Here is a 7985-nt window from a genome sequence, read left to right as displayed (position 1 = left end):
AAAAAGTTTTTTTAAAGAATAGTTTTAAAACAATATCTTCAATCATGTAAATGAAGTTTTCTAAATCAAAGTCTTTGAAGCAAAGTAATAATTTGGTCTGGTAATCGATTACGAGTTCCTATTATCAATTATCAGTAGAGGGAACTTGAAAATTCAAATTTGAAGATACAATGTTTAAATTATTTCAAAATTATAACCGTTGTAATCGATTACCAATATATCTTTTCTAAAGAATTCAAAGAGTTACACCTTTTAATGAAAAGATACAACCATGGGATTCTTATCTATAATTACTTGCAGATTCTTTAAGAGTTCTTTAAGGATCTTCATACTGTAATATCTACTCTTCAAGAGAGTTATTATGAAAAACCCATTCTATCATTTAATCTGTAAAGGAGAAAGTGTTTTTCTCCTGGGTGGTTTTGAATCTCAAAACAAAGAAGTGGAATTTCAAGGTGTTGGAAGATTCAAGTCTTGTAAGGCTTACAAGAATAGTGAAATTTTAAGTTGGAGATTTGAGGACTAGACGTAGACAGGATTGGCCGAACCAGTATCAAATGAGTGTGCAATTCCTTCTCCTTAATCTTTTAATTATTCCTTTTAATTGTCTTTAAGAAGTGTGTGTCTTCATTTTTTACATATAGATTTTACAAAGGAAATTGAATTTATAAGAAAGTAGTTTGAAAATCTTTAAAAGAGGTATAATTAGAAAACTTAATTCACCCCCCCCTCTTAAGTTGTATGAGGTTACTTGTCTAACAGGAACGTTCCTATGTCATGATTGACATTAAGATGATTTTGCTCTTGTCAAGTTGCTGTCTTGGTCATTGTAAAATGGCTTGCTGTTGGGGACCTTACCTCTTTGTAGAGGGGTCGTTTTACTGAGGACTTTTCCAAATCTTGTTATCATTTCTAGCTTCGACCTTTCTTACCTTGAACTTTTTCTGTTTTTATTTTATTTATTTATTTATATTTTTTGTACAGATTATGAATCCATGCTTTTATATCTACATTTTATCATTTATTCTAAATAATTCCCCTTAATTGTGAAAATATTATTCAATATGAGTTTCACGTATACCACATACTTGCAATGAGCCTCTTTAGATGTTTCCCATTGTTCGAAGGTCTTTTCTTTCCTCATTGAGAAATCTTTTTATTTTGCTGTGGAACCTTTTTTAGGGGCTCATGAGCGCTTGTTGTTCATTTATTTCCTTTTTACTAAAGCGGCTTGCATCCCATTTAACTAATAAAATGCGCCATTTAAATAATATAGGTCAAGAAAAGTGAAAGAATCAAAGGGTATCTTTATTATAAATCAAAAGCTTTGAGAATGATTACAAAGAGAGATTTAGAGAGAATGGGTGACTAAGGTAAGCTAGTGTTTGTGATGGAAATATGCCAAGACTAAGGAAACCAAGAGGTTATACATTAAAGGAACCAAGAGGAATGTGATGATTTTGAAGACCTTTCAAATGTTTGTAAATATAGTAGTTACTTGTATAGGTTTATTTTGCCTTTATATTTGTGAGGCATTTTGTTTTCTTTTTATAGATCATTGTATAATGATTTTATAGTAGGTTCTTTGGAGACTTTTACTCCATTTAACCTTGTATTAAAGGTCATTCATTTTTACTTTTTCAGTAGTAGAAGTGGGGTGGCAAATAACAAGTGATGAGTCATTATTTTCCCTTATTTATTTATCTTTATGTACTTGTTTTAACTACTGATTTGGGCTTAATCGCTTATTAATTGTACGATTTTACTGTTTGGGTTTCATTGGGCCAATAATTTGAATTTTAATTAATTCTGATTCACTTGGTCTAATTTTTATTTATCAATTATTATCAGGCTAATTATGGAGTATTTTTGGGCTTGGATATTAATTTTGGACTTCAAGAGATAAATGCCATGTCAGCACCACTTCACCACATCAGCGCCACATCAACGCCACATCAGCACTTTGTTTTATTTTATTTTTCATTTTATTTCATTGTAAATTCGGGTCAGACATGGATTGGGGGCCCGTTTTGAATTTTCTAAGGTTTTTAAGACCTAGAGTTGTGCATGCAGCCACCATATCTGATGTGACCACGTTCAGCTCATTTTGGCCTCCTTTGGTTTTACATTTTTTTGGCTCTCTGTTCTGGTATCTGGAGTTTTACGTTTTGCTTCTTCTCCAGTCACGTTTTTGTTTTCTTTCTCTTCTCTGGTTGTAGAAACTGAACATTTACATTTGAAGAATACATATTACTCATTTCTTGTTCTCCTTCTTCCTTGCATTTTCGTTTCTTTTTTCATTTCTATTTTTGTTTCTGTTTTCATTTTAATGGAAGGCTAAAACCCTTGGGGTTGGCTCTTTGAGCAGCTTGTAATCTCTATTTGAGGTTTTATTCATATATGTATCTGTGTTCTACTTTCTTCTTCTTCATTGAATCTCTATGTTAAAATGTTTTCAACACCTGTTCATGCTTAATGAATCAGGTTGCTGCATCAAAGTCACAGGTTGCTTAAACTTGTGGAGGTTTAATGTTGTATACGTTTGCTTAATTCGTGTAGGGAAATATTGAGTTAATCTTCGCTTAGTTGGGTAACTCGGATGGAACAAGGATTAAGTTATGAACAAAGAAATCTTTTGAGAACTAGGGATAAGAGAGTTGCAATCCTTATAAGGAGCCAATTCGTTTTTCTTGTTGTGCTACTTTGCATTTTATATTGTTTTAACCTTGATTCTGAACCAAACCACCCCCCCCCTTTTTTGTGTTTGATCCTTTGACAGAAGAGAGTGGTCCTTGGGAGATGACCTAGGACAACTTCCTAGTACTACATTTTATTGTTTTATTTGACCAGATACGACGTCAATCAAATTTGGTGCCATTACCGAGGACCATCGATTTCTATAAAAGGCTGTGTGGCTATGTGTTATTTGTTTTTGTTGTGTTCTGTTGTGTGTTTTCTGTTTTAGAGTCTATGTTATGTTTTGAGTATATCAGTTTCAATGTATTAGTTGATGCTTGCATTTTCGTGTTTTGAGTGTATCAGTTTCAGTATATTAGTTGATACTGCTTGTTATGTTGTGTAATTGTGTTTGTTATTAGTCCCTACAGGTCTAGCAAGTTTTTCAGTTGAAGAATTCATGCTGTTGAGTTTCATGCAATTGGACAACCAATGCAACAGTAAACCAATGGGACAGTAACTCGAGTCTAGTTTTTTTTTTGTGCATTTGCTATCATGTGTTTGTGACAACTAATATTTATTGCATTCCATAGCTTATTGACCAATTATATTGATTCCATTTGGTGTGCTAAATCATTGTTGTGTTGTGTTGAGTTTCAATTGTTGCAAGGTCCATAAGTGTAGAATCAGAAAAATCAACTGGAAAGGATTTCTGCTAGATGAATAGTAACCATTTTTCCAATTAATTGTGATTTTTGGTTTTGATAGCTAGACTTGTTATTTTTGCCTAAAATTTGGTGTGGTAACTTCTTTCAACTTATATTTTGTGTGAAGAAAACCAGAGGCCCAAAAGGTGGTCTCATTTTGAAGATACAAAAATTTGTGAAGCTATATTTTTCCAAAACTTCAAACGGCCATAACTTTTGCTCTGGTTATCAGAATTGGGCAAACTTTTTTTTCAAATTGTGTAGAAAAATGAGATCTATGAAACTCATACTGCTAAAGTGGTTTAGGGATCAGTCTGGCCCCAGCTAGATCTTCAAAAAAAGGTCGTTTACTATTTTTTTTTCTTCTAATTTTGAAGTTTTATTTCCGTATTTTTCCAAACTTTTCTTAGGTAGTTCATATAGTTAGGCTTTGATTTTTGCTCTCAAATTTTTTGTGGTAGTTTCTAATGGTTTTAGGATGATATTGGTGCATTAATTTTAATGGTTTCCAAATTTTCATGAAAATTATAATGATTTTTGTGGTAGTTTTTACTGTTCACTATCACTATTCATGTAGTAGTTCATGTAGTGCATGACTAGGAGAAACCCTAATTTTTTGCACCCATTTAATCCTGAGATTGATAGGACATTCAATAGATTAATTAGATAGCATATAATTCCATCTTTAGATGGTGATAGTGATAGTGATAGTGATAGTCATAGTCATAGTCATAGTCATAGTGTTAGTCATAGTGTAAGTGTTGCATCTAAGATTGATTCAAGTCAAATAGAAAACATGGGTGAACAACCTTATAATGGACCTCGTGAGAGGACTCTTAGGGAGATGGTTGCACCTGATTTTACTTATGAGAGTTTGTGCATTCAATATTGATGTTGTGTATTTTACTCGTATTTTAGCACTTTAATTCACAAGAATTCATAGCATAATCATGCATATCTTTCATGTTTTTAATAAATTTTTATATCATTTTCCTATTTTATGCTTTTCTTGGTATGTGTTGTGTTTTCTCTGAGCAGGATCAAGATTTAAGAATTAAAGAGGAAATGCTGAGCTACAGGGAAAATCACGGCCGTAATTCTAAATCACGCCCGTGATTCACCAGAGAAAATCACGGCCGTGATTCCCAATCACACCCGTGAACGCCACTGACCCTTCATAGATGTGCTCCAGAGAAGATCACGGTCGTGATTCTCAGTCACGGCCGTGATTCACTTCGCGTCCCAGCTTTTTAAGTTTTATGTTTTATTTTTATTTTATCTTTGTAATTTTTATCTTGGTAGTTTTACCTTTTTACCCTTTTAGGTTATAAATTAGATGAGGTTAGCCTAGAACGGGGATTTTTTTGTTTCGGAGACAGTTTTTTAGTTTTTGACACTTGGAGAAGGTTGGGTGCCTGTGCCATCGACTCTAAGGTTTGCTTTTCTTTTATTCTTTTTTTTTCTTGGAGAACTACTATGAACTCCTGTGAGTAGTTTCCCTTTTTCTGGGATCAGGGCTTAGCCTCTGAGAACCTCTTTATTAATGCATTATTCAGTTTCTTAATTTTATTCCAATTCTTGATCTGTTCTTTTATATTGTATATATGAACTTTAATATTATTGTTTTCATAATAACATTAATTAAGGATGAACTGAGAGGAGAACTTGATTATAATTATGATAAACAATTAATCTTAATTTTCATAATCATAGATAATTAGGGATGAACTGAGAGGAGAACCTAATTATCGGAACCTAAAGGAACAGACTTGAGTGTTAAATCACGAGAGTTGATTTAAGCTTTCGAGGAGCAATAGATTAACAAAGATCTTAATGGGTTTAATTGAACGTAATTACCACGAGAGTAGAGATTAATTTTAATTAAACACGTCCTCGTAGCCTGAGAAGGTGCAAGGATTAAATTAGGTTAAGACTACCTTCAAGATGGAATAGAATTAATTAATAAAAATAATAATTCAATAATGTTGGAACTCTTTGTGCGAACCCTAGATTCCCGGAAATCTCCTTATCTTATCTTAAAGTTTTATCTTATTCATTAATTGCATTACTATCTCTTTTACCATCGAATCTGATCTTATCATCTCAAAACAAAAATTCCATCTGTTTTAAAATTCAAATTAAAATACTAGTAATTCTAGGTCAAACACGTAGTCCCTGTGATTCGATATTTATTACTTGACGACAACCGTACACTTGCGGTTTTCCATACATCAAGTTTTTGGCGCCGTTGCCGGGTGTAGACCCCTAAAATTGTCCGGGTCGGAAATAAAGCTTGAAGACTCTCGAAGACTGAAGGAAGATCAGCCAGAAGGACTCCTGGAAGGCCCTAGGAGGGTTCTCTGTAGGTCTAGAGGTCTTAGAATAGCTTAAAATAAGGAAGTGGAGGGAATGAAGCCCAATACGGCCGTACTAAACTTAATACGGCCGTATTGAAGCTTCAATATGGCCGCAGTGAACTCAATACGGCGTATTGAAGTTTCTGAAACTTCAATACGGCCGTACTGAAATCAATACGGCCGTATTGAAGCTTCAATACAGCCGCAGTGAACTCAATACGACCATATTGAAATTTCTGAGCTTCAATACGGCCGTATTGAACTCAATACGGCCGTATTGAAGTTCAAAAATTTCAATACGGCCGTATTGATTCTGTAGCCCGTATTGGGCCTGTTCCCTATAAATATGACGTCAATTGGACGTCATTTCACACTTTGGAACATAGTTTCAACCCTCTCCTTGAGTATTCTGGGGTTTTTGAGCAGTGTTCTGCCCTAGAAATCACTTGGAGAGTTGATCCGACGAAGTTCTTGAGCCCCGAGCCATTTTGCTTGAGGATCGAACCTAGTCGAAGGGAAATCCTCCGGATTTCCGTAGTTAAAATTTTATAGGAGGGAGCGAGCGGGCTTGTAGAGCGAGGGAACGCCAAAAAGCTTCCCAGTTTTACGAAATATATAAAAAGCACGCTTCAAAGGTTTCTTCTTCAAAATCCTTCCTTTTACTGCTTTCTGTGTGCATATTTAACTGTCATCATGTAGATAGTTAATTTATAATTGCTTATAATAAATAGGGGTAATTTAGTAATTTTTGCGCTATTATTTTAGAAATAATCTGTCATAGGGAACCCGAAAGGGGCGCTGTGGGGTGCTAACACCTTCCCCACGCGTAACCGACTCCCTTACCCAACTCTGGTTGTAATGGCCGAAGTTGATTTATAAAATCAATTGCCTTATCCCTTTTTCCAATGTTTTGAGTAAAACATTGGTGGCGACTCCATGAACCCCTCCTTTTGCGAAAACCACTAATCCATGGAGGGTCCCGCTTGGGATTAATATGGATTGGTGAATCATTTTAATAAAATTGCTCGTTTGACGAGGTCTCAGTTTGAGAATAAGTCATTCTAGCAATCCACATTTTTAAACAAATAAACGAGTCCAACCATCCTTCGCGAATGCCGAAAGCCCCGTTTCGGGCCGGTGGCGACACCGGGGACTACGTCTCTTGATTTAAATTACAATTATTTTAATTCGAATTTTTAAAAAAAAAAAAATATATTAAATAAATAAATAATTTATTTTTTTAGTGTTTACTTCTCCAATTCAGATTTCACGGGTCACTTTCTTTTTCTTTTTTTTTTGCAGTGCCTTAGGGTTAATGCAAAAGAGATCTCTACGTCTTGGGAAACCAACACCACTTGATCCTGAGATTGAAAGAACTCTCCTGAGAAGGAAAAGAAACCTTTCTAGAGAATTTGACATGGCTGCACAACTAGATAATTTACCGCTTCGGGATTACTCTGCACCCGTAGCTCGTGGGATACCTGGAGGGGAGATGCAAACTGGAGCTACTGTACCAGCTTCTCTGGTGAATATGCTCAAACAGAACACCTTTGGAGGACTACCATCAGAAGATCCTAATGACCACTTAGAGGGGTTCTTGGAAATCTGTGAGACCCAGCAATTTGATGATGAAGTTTCTGATGGAATGCGACTCCGCTTATTCTCACTCACCTTGAGAGATAAGGCAAAGGTGTGGCTAAGAACAGTGCCTAGAGAAAAGATAGCAACTTGGGAATTATGTGAAAGAGCTTTTCTAGAGAAATTCTTTCCTCCTTCTAAAACTAAAGAATTGAGGAAGAAAATCACTAATTTCCAACAAGGCACTGGAGAGACTATTTATGAAGCATGGGAGCGGTTCAAAGGATATCTTCAAGCATGCCCACAACATGGCTTCAACTGTTGGCTTACCATCCAATTTTTCTTTGAAGGATTGGACCAACAAAGCACCATGATATTAGACTCAGCAGCTGGAGGATCTTTCATGGGGAAACCTATTAATGACTGCATGATTATTTTGGAAAATGTAGCCTCAAATCACAGCCAATACAGTGAAAGAGAAGTCACAGCAAGGAAAGGAACTCCGGGGCGATATGAAGTGAACAATATTGAGTTACTCTTAGCAAAATTTGATACTCTTAATCAAAGATTAGACAAGATGGAAAAAGCTAAGGTTAATTCAGTGGCTACAAATCAAGTATGTGACCTTTGTAGGGAACAAGGGCACACTGCAGTAGATTGTACCTCA

The 7985-nt window shown here is 35.2% G+C and overlaps 1 non-coding gene across 1 annotated transcript; it reads right to left on the bottom strand.

Moving 5' to 3' along the window:
- Positions 1 to 7526: 7526 nt before the first annotated feature.
- LOC145957644 (small nucleolar RNA R71) lies at positions 7527 to 7633 on the bottom strand. The gene has a single exon (XR_014433687.1). It is a non-coding gene; the product is annotated as a small nucleolar RNA R71 (small nucleolar RNA).
- Between the last annotated feature and the right edge of the window lie 352 nt (positions 7634 to 7985).

The sequence above is a fragment of the Cajanus cajan genome, chromosome 4, assembly GCF_000230855.2.
Source record: "Cajanus cajan strain Asha chromosome 4, NIPB_CcT2T_4, whole genome shotgun sequence".
Lineage (NCBI taxonomy): Eukaryota > Viridiplantae > Streptophyta > Magnoliopsida > Fabales > Fabaceae > Cajanus > Cajanus cajan.
This window is presented reverse-complemented; position numbering and strand designations above follow the sequence as displayed.